Raw genomic sequence first — 12,731 nt, 5'->3', positions numbered from 1 at the left:
AAGGAACAGTTTTTAGATTCCGAGTGCACCGCGTATAAATTGAAGAAAATGGTTTCAGACTCCTTTAAGGGTTGTGTTGCAACTAAAATGCGACCTTTCTACGGATTGCTGCCACAATGCAGCTTCGTAATTTTGTCATTACGGAGAGTCAAAAATTTCAAGATGACCAGGACAAAGAGACAGTTTCATAGCGTCCTATGCATTACTACGCAACAAAAAGGCGTCCTTCCCGATTTCATCCTCGAAATGAAAGCGCTTGCGTTCTGCCACAAACTATAAACAGGAATATACACGGTGAGGCAGCGTGCTTTAGCTGGTTTCATTCAATTATATGTGTGCAATAAACAGGATAACGCAAACAAAAAAGCAAGTTTATTCTAAGGTGATAACACTCTGCAGCACGTGTATCAAGTTTCTTTTCTTTCTTTCCGTCTAATCTTATGTTTCTCCTCTGTCGACGCCACGGCTAATGGCCTTTTTTTATCTAGCTGGTTCTGACGTCGCTACTTCGCGAGTCCTGCAAAGATACCCGCCTAGCCGATTAGCTCTCCGTCAGAGAACTGTCGCAACGTCAAAATATCTCGAATGCCAAGTCTGAGCGTAGAAAGTCGTACGGAGTAAGCCCATGTAGTTCTGTATCTACACAAGTTTCATCACCGGAAAAGGTAAGTAACAACGCTATGTTTTTACCCTCGTCACTGCGAAAAATGTTTTGAAGGATACGTGCCGCAACAGGAATCCGAGTGTTCACACGAGAGATGACGTTCTATGTGTGTGACAAGCTTCGTTTTGAAAATCACCGTCGGCACCAGCGCAACCCTTCTCTCCGCCTGCGCACCGCATCTACACTCCACCGATGCAATGCTGCACTGCTTTGTCGGCTAAGGCTCGAAGCGGCCTTCAGCAAGTATATTCGCTCTTTTCGCATTGCAGTGACCGTCAGTGCTTCGCCTGATGACTAGCGTCGCGAGGAAATTATTGAATATCTTGCGTCCGACTTTCATCATCACAGCATGCCAAAAAAGAACGACAGCTCGCGAGTGCACTCACACTTATGCATTGGTGACATAACACCATTGCCAAGACTGTAGCGCCGACTAAACCGAAGCGCATATATGAGCATGTCACACTTTGCACATAAACACATAAAAGTGGGTATTATGTTACACGCAAGTGTGTGCATCTCATAAATCAAGAGGAAATACAAAAACCTAAAGAATGCTCCTTGCATGATGCGCATTATTCAAAATGACGCGACGCTATTTCAGACGATGATATAAAATGAAGAGGCGATAAAGAGTTCGCTTGTCGTCGCTCTTCGGTCTAAGTCCTAGCCGATATCCGCGCTGTTACGTTTTCGAAGCACGGAAAACACGAGCGCTTCAGGATTCAATTGAGGAACTAGTACGACTGAGCAACCGTCCCCATCTATATTAACGTGCCTGGACTCAATTCCATATTCGGAAGCCATGATCGTTGGACCATAGCAATACCAATTGATGGCGCAGAAGGCAACTAAGTCATTACTGCATTACCTGCTGTCAGTAGCTCACTTCCACCGTTGATAGACTTGGATTGCATTTTCCCGTGTGCGTGCGCGCGTGCAACCACTTCTATTCATTTCGCGCACTTTTTTCAATGCGTTCCCCTCTGCCAGCGCCGAGTAGCAATCCGGACATGGTTCGGTTCATCGAATCATAAACGAATACGAATATTTACCATCGAATATTGAATCGAAAATCAAATAGTCAAAGAGAGAAGCGTATATTTTCCACAGGCATCTACGACTAGGGCGAAAAATGCAAACTATGTACCTGGAACAAAGCATGTATTTGCAAGGTAGGATCAAGAATACTTTTTCACAAGGACGGCAGGCGAAGCCCAAGGACTGGCTGATGGCTCGATGACCCCTTTGCGGAGCATCTTGTACTCTTCTAATTGGATGACTCGACGTTCAGCATGGGATACACGATAGGGACGCCAACGAATAGGATTCGTACCTCCAGTGTTTATACAGTAATGAACAACAGACGTTTGGCCTAATAGCCTGTCGCCCAAATCAAAGATGTCACTGTACGATACAAGCAGCAGTCGTATGTCCGTGGCCTGTGGAGCAGTGAGGTCAAATGCAATCATTTTCGCGAAGTCATCCGTTAAGGAACCAGAGCTGTCAGCTGCAATTGGCGCTAATGAGCCACTCTCGGCATTCAGACTCTCAATGTCAAATTCGCAACCACTAGAAAAGCTGGCCAAGAACATAGCGACCGGAAGCACTTGAGGGCACAGGCTGAAGTTAAGAAGCGGTAGAACGACGTCGTTATTAGTAACCGTGACCGACGTATCAGGAACAACAACGTTCCGGTTCAAAAGCACGTTGATGATGGGGTGAAGCACATATTCACCGTCAGGAGCCTGTGGCTTGGCAGTCAAAGTGACGTAACTGCATCGAGTGAGAGATGCATATCTTGAAGCGAGCACAAGCGCGGTGAGGCGGTACTCGGAGCATCGGCGAGTAGAGGTAGTTCTAACTGAAGAACGCCGGTGGTCGCGCAGTCGATGAGAGCAGAATGAGTAGATAAAAAGTCCAATCCAAGGATAACGTGGTGAGGGCAGTTGTCGATCACAGCAAAGAGAACAGAAGTTGTGCGGCCGGCTTTAACTAAACGCGCAGTGCAGATTCCAAGAACAACCAGCACGCCGCCGTCGGCCACACGAAGCACTCGGGCAACTGCTGGGGTGAGGACCTTCTTTAAACGTCTATGTAGGCTAACGCTCATCACAGATACGTGGGCTCCAGTTTCGACGAGTGTTTGGACAGGTACGCCGTCTATATTGATGTCAGTTACACTTCTCCTTGTGGCCACAGACAGAGTATTTGCTGCAGCAGTCGGCAATGCAGCACCAGCTCCGAGGGCTGCATTTCCTATTTTTCTGAAAGGGTGCGGCCTAAAGGCCCAGGGGACCAAAGGCGACGTGGCTGCGGCGAACGGGAATATGGGCGACGCTTCTTCGGTGAACAAGACTGGTGTCCGCGCGGTGATGGTGAGCGGCTGTACCACGTGTTCCGAGCAGAGTTGGCGGCGCTGTTAGACTCGGCGGTGGGCGAAACATTGCGGGTATTTCCATCAAAATGCCAGGTTGGTCGGCGTGCGAGGTGTTGAGGCCCACGTGTTGCAACAGCATCGGGCGACATGACCAATGCGGCGATAGGTGATACATATCGGTTGGTTGTCCGCAGTTCTCCACTAAGTCGGGTTGCGATAACGTGGAGAGAAGCGTCGGAGTGGAGCAAAAATAGTACAAGGGCGTTCGTTAGCTCTGGGATTGGCGACAGCACACACAGACTGTAAATCAATGTTTTCAACTTCCTGGCGAACTATGGCCTGTACGAGGGGAACTGAATATGTTGTAGCATCAGGGCCATGCGAACATAAATCTTCTGGCGCCATCACATCCAGTTCACGTCTAACGATTTGCACCACGTCCTTTGATGGCGACGCAAGCTGCTGTGCTGGTTTATCTTCACACGTCGACGTTGCGGCAGTATGGGCAAGTCTGGCGAATGGTTGCAAGACGCGTCGGCTTTGGCCGGCTGAAATTGTCGGCACTCTTTAATGATTGCGTCCACTGTAGAGCAGCACTCGCACATGAGTAGAATAAATACGTCGTCAGCAATGCCCTCAAGCACGTGCCCGACCTTCTAAGCTTCCGTCATGTCGTGATCGGCTTTACGACAAAGTGCCAGCACGTCTTGGATGTACGAGACATAGGCCTCCGTGGGGGATGGGGTACGGGAGGCCAGTTCCTGCTTTGCAGCAATCTTATGGCCGGCTAATTTGCCAAACAACTCTGTCAATTTCTCCTTGGATTGACCACAGCTGGTTACCTCCTCTTCATCGTTTTCTTACCACAACTTTGATGTGCCTCTTAGGCAGAAGAACAGGTTAGTTAGCATAAGCGTAGGGTCCCATCTGTTGGTTTCGTTCCCGCGTTCGTATATGGCCACCCACTCTTCAGCGTCGGCGCCATCGGTTCCACAGAAAGTTCCAGGGTCCTTGGATTGCACAACGACAACTTAAGGTTACAGCGACGTAGTTGGCGACGGTGACGTTGGAGGCGACAACGACGTTGATCCCGCGTGATCACCGTCATTCGTGTTGCGGACGGTGTGGCGACGTCCACTGCGGAGCTCCGTTTTCAGCCGTCGTACCCAACACGTACATCCACCAATATGCTGCGGGGATGTTGCGAGTAGATAAAAATTATATCTACAATATATATATACCGGACGAGTCAGAACAGCTAAGATGGCTGACCACCAACAAGACGCAGCAGCCAGCGTCTCCGCGATCTTGTTCTTCCTTTCTCTTCTCTCATCATTCCGTAACAAAATGAAAAAAAACTGTGCGGATAGTCTTTCAATACCTTTACAGCCTGCTTCTACACAAGCTTTCGGAGAAAGTAAAATGGCTGCTCCAGGCATATTAGAAAGAAATGACTACAAAAAAAACGTCAGCAGTTTTTCAGGAAAAAAAAGCTGTTGAAGGAATTGTGCCCTGCAGAAGCATCAGAAAAGCAAGCATCACATGTTCTTGCGCAAAAAAATAAACCTGCTAGATCGCTACACTACCAAAGCGACTAAATTACAGACCACAACTAATAATCACAGCTGGTCATGTAGGCTTCCTGAAAGAAACCCAAAACAAAGGCTGCACATCCTTCTATTGTGTGCATGGTCCCGATAACATCTATCGATGACTCACTACTGATAGCTTGGGATTCTTGTTTACCATATGAGTAACAGTAAGCAGACTTTATTCTTCTGCTTTATCAAAATAGTTTGTTAGTTCTTAAAATTCTAAAATACCAATCTTTCCGTTCCAAATGCAAACATGAATAATTACTGCAGAGCATTCGATTCATATTGAAAACCTAGGATATTAGGCAAGCGCTGCGTTCCCCCTCTTTTTAGTCTCTTTTTTTTCTGTCCAACAGAAGAACCAAAAACTACAAACTAGAACTGACCCATGAAATATCCTGCTGCTGTAAAAAGAAAGAAGGAAAATGCTTAAGCGTATTCACCTGCATCCACATACGTAACGAGCGTAGGTGGAACTTGACGCGTTTTTACGCAGACACAAAAAAAAAACACCAAGCCGACAGGCAAAATTCTGCCGCTTAATCTTTTTATCAGTCACGTGCTTCCAACAGGTCTGCTTTGTAAACGAGTTGTTTTATTTCTAAGGCTTGCACAGCCGCATGAAACATGTATCTCTCTTAGCGTCCGATAAGGACCCACTTCAATGTGCCGATATCTGTGAGAGCAGATGGGACAGGAATGTCTCTCGAGATGGTTTGCTCCGCTCTATGAAAGACAACGACCTGGTTTTGCGCGTTCTTCACCCATATTTGTGTCTCCCGTGTACTCGAACCGAAAATCCTTTCTGGTTCACGCTCCTTCCCGTGCCTCCGCTGTACGTCTTCTTCAATGCATTGAGAGTATCGGGGTAAACACATAGAGGTAGTTAATGCGGGCATACGAGTGCACAATGTGACAACTTGGGCGCAAAGGGTAATGAAAACTTCCATGGAATAGTCTTCTTAAAAACAGGTTTTTTTTTTGTCTCAATGTGGCGTCAGCTGTGCGGTGAACGCGTCAAAATGTATACATCAGTGTGGCCTTTATGTGTTCATTTTAACTCGCCACGTTTAATGTTTTGGGCCCGTTATACCGTGTGGGTGTGTTTTTAGATCGTATAGATTTCTTTTTTATCGCACGGAGTGTATTCCCCACCAGACTTAGCTACAGTTGGCAGCCCGGTCGGAGCGTTAACATGGATAGGCGATCGGGGGCATGGCTATATACTGAAATGTGTAAAGCGGCGCTACGCTATAAACGATTACTCATGATTATCTTGAAATGAAATACGCTGACAGCAGTGTATTCATCATATATTGCCCTTCATCGCCACATTTTTTGCATAAAAACCGCTGAACGTTTATATTTACTGGAAAGAATGTCAAACTCTCTTTCACCGGGAGACTCGCATCCAGCCGCACATACAGTCTCTGTTTTGGCTCTTTGATGGTTGTTATTCTTTGTGTGTCGTTTGCGTTCCGCCTACTCTACCATTGTTGTTGCACAGCTCAACACATATTTGCGTATCTCTCACGGGCTATAAAAAGGTATGCATCACCGTACAGCGAAAGTCAAGCAGCAAGATAATGCGAACTCAACATCACCGATTTCCTCATGCTTCTCCGTTTCTTTTGTTGCTGTTGTTTAGTTTGCTCTGAAATGCAAACAGGCAATCAGTTCAATTAAACAAGCTAGGCTACTCTGAGTTGAAGTACATCAGTAGGATCACCAAGTTGCTCTAAAGATTTTTTATCGCAGTTGCACTAACATGTTTCCCTTAAGCACAAAGCTGCCCTCACATAGTTCCAGATGCGACAGCGATGCGACAAAGCTGCAACGCTTTGAGCAGCTAAAATTATTAGGTAACTTTATCTCAGCTAATAATAGTTGCTGTCTTCCGTAACTCTAACCCCTCCACGCTACACAGCGAAAGAAATGATAAACTCTGCCTTTCAACTCATTGTGATGAAATCCTCCATCTAGACGCAGTCGTGTCACACACTATCCTCAAGTACCACTTATCTTAGATGAGTAGTACTCTTTCTTGCAGGGAAAGAGTATCAAAAAGTCCCCCGATTTACTTGCGGGGTAAGCCTAATATAGCGTAGTGGCATCACAAGCACACATAAAAAACTAGGCATAGCTAATTAAGGCTGGCCGCGTAACTGCTCAATCAGAATAATGTAAACATCGTTATATATCTAATCCAGTCATTGTGGCACAAATTCTATGACGCGATATAATATGACTGCAGGTATAGGTTTCTTTCTGCTGCTGCTCAGTGATCTTCCCACCAGTTCTAGTTCCGGTTAGTTCTTTAGTCCACTATGTTGCTGCATCGACCGTCCCATGGAGTAGCAGAATACGAGGCGATCAAGCGAGCCGGATGGTGAAAACGTCGCAGTCTTCTGCTCCCACGTGATCACATATTTTGTTATGACGTCACTACATCATGTACTGCGTAATGGAGCAGAAACTGGCTGCACAAAAGCTATTGCAATAAAACATTTAGGCTGCTGAGAGGCTCGTCAATACATTTTGCTAGACTTTAAAAATCTAGGATATTTATTGCACGCAAAAGAAAAAGGAATAATCGAAACTATCATGCCAGTAGCCTTAAGCCAGGGTATCTCAGAAGTGTCTTACAACTTCTTTTGAGTAAATTATGACTTCATTACTGCCTGACTTCCACATCACAATTGCAAATTGGACCCAAATGTGAATAGCGAAAAAAAAATGGAAGTATTTCATCTATTACTTATTTCTCTGGGCACCAGAATTTACAATGCACTTACTTACCGCCTCTGCCATAAGGGCACTTACCGCATGTTCGACTCAACGTGGAACAAGCTGCCTTACAAAGAAAAAAGAAAGAGACTTACGGTGATAAGACCAATGGTCTCTGGTTTGACGGCACTTTACGCGCGCTGGTGAATTTTTCTGTGATGAATAATTAACTGATTAGTCATAACTAATTTTACAACGAAAATCGAAGCCTCAGTTGCCCTTGTCTTTATTAATTCATACAGGCGTCTCGAGCGTGGCAGCCTTGATGACATTAGGTAGCATGTGGAGCTTCATTAACCGCCTGCCTGCCCTTTTAAGTTCGCTTGTTACCTGGCGCTATCGGGCAAAGAAAAGGGTCCTCGCCATCCACCCGCCACGGCTCTGAGTGGCGCTAGCTAACACCCCTAGGGCAAGATCTAGTGCGCATAAACAGCCAAGCAAGTGGATGGACTGATGACCTTCGGTGTGATGTATCGCCCGTGTAACGCGAAGGTTGTGGCTCGGTCCCCACTGGCGACCAATTATCTTTCGTCCATTTTCATTTCCCATTTCCTTCAGTGTGTTGCACATTTCAGTTTCAACGACACCTGATTACCTCTATGCTGGCTTTGGCTTCATTGCACGCTAGATTTTAATGGTCAGGATATTAAAAAAACGAACTCCTCTGTTTTCCTTCTCCTCGCTCTAGCGCTCTCTGCATTATCTTGAGTGGTAGCTTGCTTTTGCGAGGTGATAAGCCAATTGTTCTATATTTTTAACACTATCTTGCTTGTCCTTTGATATGCATCGGACTAAACATGCACTTGTTCCACACTGATCCCAGATGTTGGAGCATAAAAACGCAGGCATGTACTCAAGGTTGAGTAGACTAAACTTATAGGTCGTTTTTGTAGGTGCGTGCAACTGGCTATGAGCCGCTTTTTAACGAACGTCTTTTAGCTCAACTTTGGCACCTTCCACTGCGTATGTGAACCAGGGGCCACTAAGCGTGTACCGCTGGGTATCGGAGAGCTTTTCGACCTCTTAATTGACTACTAGCATTTCTGCAAAAGCGGGCTGGACCGGCGTACACGTGTCTCAAGATATTTGCCCAAAGAGCTGTGCCACTGGCTGAGTGCCGCTATCAGCGATCGCCTCTGACACCAACTTGGGGCGCGGGGTAATGAGCTGTTCCTGTGGGTATACGTGACACTGGGTATGTACTATAGGGCAAAAAAACCCTTCTCTTCAAAAAAAACATTTCAAGCGAACTCGGGTCAACAGTTAATACAAAAATAAATCCACCGTGCGCTGCACTACGCATCAGGTCCAAACACATCGCAAAAGAAAAAAACACACACACAATCCATTCGCTTAGGGAAAGTTATTGCTTGTAAGTACCGTTATGTACCAAAACCAACCACGGTTCGCATTTAGGAGTTGGCACTGGCGTTTGGCCTTCTGGAATATTTGCCGAAGATCTGACATGAACACAACACTTGTGTGCGCGGTGTGCATTTGCATTGAGCAGGTTTCGCAAATGAAACGTGTGCCGTAAAACGATAAGATAAAAGCGAAGACGCGGCAACCATCTCTGTAGTTGACAACGCGAGGCAGCATTCTCTTATCAAGTTCTTATCTTAGCCATCTCTGAGCAAGCATTTTCTTTCCGCCGGAAACGTGCGTGCCCTTTCTGTTTCGTCCATTTCTCCACACCTTGCCCTGCTGGGCTATGGTTGATGGTCTTTGTCTACTAAACGGCACTGTAATGCATTTTAAAAACGGTAAGAAAAGTTTACACATTTGTAGACAACGCTGCAGTGAACGCCAGGGCGACGTATTTTTGCGAAGCATGTAGCATGGCCCTCACAATATCGCTTAGTAGATCATAAGCTCTCCCTTGCAGCTTCCAAGGGTGCGATCTTGTACGCGTTCCAAAATAGAACGGAGGCAGTTGGTTCCACCGAGCCGCAAACGATTCGTCAATTTGAACCGTTACGAACGCCATGACGTCAATCGTGATGTGATAGCTGCTGTCAATCAGTACGAAAAGCTCGCCCTTCCTCTCACCTTTTTTGTTTGTTTTTTTGCAGCCGTCAATGAAGCCATATCCAGCACGAGAACACAAGGACATCACATATTAGCCACTTCTTCCTTGCAGCGAATTACTACCTAGTTGTGAGTTCCTTTGTATTTCTGCTGCCATTCTTTCACTATGTTTGTTAGGTTGTTCTTTTTTTTTACTTTCGTCACTGTGATCGGTCATGTTGGTGCAAAACATTATTGTCGAGTCCAACCAAGTTTCTTTTGCGATTACTTTCTGGTGGCTATCTGGGCGTTCTCTTACTCAATGCTGAAAGTAGAACAGCATATTATCACGTGGAGTGACGTATGAAGAACACAGTAGGAATACCGTGAAAGACGAAACTATCGTTTATTGGGCGAAGCTGTGCCCACAAAAACAGGCTACACTTATAGCACAACGATAGTGGCGAACACGGTCGGGGATCGTCGAAAATCTGATCAGCGGGTCAAGCGCGTCGGCTTTTATGCATTAGGGGTCGAATGTACCAGAGTAATCGCTGGGACCCGCGTGCCTTCTACAAAGTTCTACATTATTCGCGTCAGATAGTTGTCGCAGATAGCTCAATTCTAAATTATGAGCCAGTCTACTCGAAGCCGCGCACAGTACTTGCACAAAAAATTGAAATGCAAAATCGACTGATTCACGAGACTTCACTAATTAAATTTTAGATAGTTAGCTTGTCACTTATATTCCAATTTACAAATTCTAGCAGTGGACTTCGCAAGGCGGATCCACTTGGAAGAAATTCTCAGGAGGACACCAGTTTTGAGATATAAATTCCCGGACTTTGAGGAGGAAGGCTTTGGCGTTCCAGTTACTTGCGTGCTTCAGTGCATAAAACGATGTTTTGAAGATACGTTAACTGGAACGCCAATGCCTTTTTCATCTTTTTCAATTATGCATTGATTATGCATAATTTCACCGAACAAAACAAAAAGTACTTACTTCTGATTCGACGTCTTTATGCCATTATCTCTCGGCTATTGGTCAAACGTTTTTGGGCTGCACCCGCTTCACCTGCCTCGCACGCAACGTCACAAAACCGCAAAAACTTACCGCGTCAAAGTGACGCGTACGCGTTAGAATGCATTAATATGCCGAACGAAACTAAATTTTCTTCTGAATAGCCGCAGGCTGCCCCGTTCCGGAAGGAATAAAACATGGCTGCCGCCGATCGCTGCGGCACTGGCTACTCGCCCGTGCAGGAGAGCATGGGAATATTAGCGTGTAATAAAACTGTTTGGGTGGTCATGTAACGTTTTCAAGAACTTTCGGCATGTTTACGACCTCGTTCTGCCAACTCTTCTTTGCTGAGGATCCGTCTTAACGTCATTCTTAAGCTTCCGTTGCATGACGGCGCGATTGTCGACGAGCCACCGCAAGCTAAGTAACAGAAAGCGGACAAATCGCAGACGCCAGCACCGCCCTCTTCATCCGGTAATCGATATTCAGTGCAGTGGCTCCGCCCCATCGAATTCCTGTCCACTTGAGAATGCTCCTCGCCTCTTGTGCGCCTATTAGATAACACAAGCCGCTAAGTGCAGGCAATGTTGTTCGTTTTTCAAGCAAATAAAAGGGACCTCCTGTGAACGCGGGGAGCATTTGATTGGTTGGTTCAGACAACCCTACGGGTGACCACCCGATGCTTGCGTCGGTGGTTACGCAAATTTGACGTCAGGAAATTGGAATAACAACATATTGGAATAGTTTTACATTATACGGCCCCTGGTGAGGTTCGGAAAGCTTCGTTTTTAACAAACTACTAAAGAACGAGCTGTTATTAACATTTGCGTATTTTCGTTCAAGATCATAGGTACCCGCACAGTTAAAAGGAAAATGCGAGATACAACAGTGATCTTCAATGTCACTTAGGCATGCAAAAACTGAGCAACTCACGCACCTTTATTTCAAGCTGCGAAACCCACAAGAGATTTCGGGCCTCAGATTATAGTGTTACTCAGCACAGCAGACTACTTTCTCCCGGTATAACTGTAATTAACATTTATTATTCAACAACGCCTGCTTCTTCCGCACTGGAACCAGTGTGAAAAACAGTAAACCAGTGCAGTTTTCAGTACGCACCAGGGAACTCCAGCGATAACCAACGCGTTTATGCACGTTCCCGTGCGACCCAGCTCTTTTCTACTGTTTTTTGTGCCAAGCCCCTACTACCATCGTATTCAGATCAAGAAATGTAAGCAAAGGACCAGTGGCACGGACGTGATAGAGATATGTCTATTTATGTCTACAGAGGGGCGAATTAGAAAACTATACGACGGGCGATACGATGGATGGATGGAAGGTGGGAGCGTTCCCTTTGAAACGGGGTGATGGCAGTTGCCACCATGTTCAGCTTCTTATTTTTCTTTAACTTTTCTGTAAGTTATTAAAATTCGCCATTTTCTTTAAATACTTCTTCCTAAAATTTTAACCTTATGTCGCCTCTCTTCTTTTGAGCCACCAATCTTCCCATCGCTTTTTCGCTAATTTCACCCGAATATTTATTTACATGACTATTGTTATCTCTGAACCCTAGTGCCTCAAGAAGCGTGGCTGTGCCCGCATCGACATCGAGACGGATACCATCAAATTGTAGTATGATGTGTTCTATTGTTTCTACAGATTTACAACACAGAGTACATGTGTCTTCTCCGTTAAATTTCCTGTTATACCTGCGCGTTCTAAGACATCCTGACCTAGTCAGGATGTAGAGTAGGGCACTGCCTCTTGAGTCATTATAAAACGTTTCCTTCCTGATCTGCTGTTTCCAGTATCGATATTGTTCAACACTATGCTTGTTTTCCAATGAATTTATACAGTTTTTACCTTCCGGGTGTTTAACCTGTCGTTTAATGCTCTGTTATTCTCCGTCCTCGTGTCTGGCATACTTACTGATTAGCTTCCTAGTTCTTTTCCGCCATTGTGAGTCAATGCTCTTTCTGTATAGATACTTAAATATCTTAGCTGTTCACCTGTTACCGTCCAATTGCCTCAGGCGTTTTTCGTATATTGTTTTACTCTGATGTTCCCGTGCTGAGAATGATGCCCAGCCCACATCCCCCTGCACTGCGTCGTTTTTGGTTTTCCCGTGGGCACCTAGTGCCAATCTTCCAAAAGCTCTCTGATTTACTTCAAGTCTCGACTGAACTTCTGCCCTTAAGCAGAAGACCGAATTCCTGAAAGTAAGCCCCGGCACTATTATTCCTTTCCAAGTACCTCTCAGTACTTCATACCTGTTGT

The 12,731-nt window shown here is 45.6% G+C and overlaps 1 protein-coding gene across 1 annotated transcript in view; it reads left to right on the top strand.

The window, feature by feature from the left end:
- Nucleotides 1-562: 562 nt before the first annotated feature.
- The window catches only part of LOC142587834 (monocarboxylate transporter 3-like), a 45,403-nt gene continuing 33,234 nt past the window's right edge, over nt 563-12,731 (top strand). Inside the window, exon 1 of the mRNA XM_075699126.1 lies at nt 563-665. The gene's annotated coding sequence lies outside the window, so the exon portion shown is untranslated. The remainder of the gene's footprint in view (nt 666-12,731) is intronic.

The sequence above is a fragment of the Dermacentor variabilis genome, chromosome 7, assembly GCF_050947875.1.
Source record: "Dermacentor variabilis isolate Ectoservices chromosome 7, ASM5094787v1, whole genome shotgun sequence".
NCBI lineage: Eukaryota > Metazoa > Arthropoda > Arachnida > Ixodida > Ixodidae > Dermacentor > Dermacentor variabilis.
The sequence above is the reverse complement of the archived record's forward strand: the minus strand, read 5'-3'. Positions and strand labels throughout refer to the sequence as shown.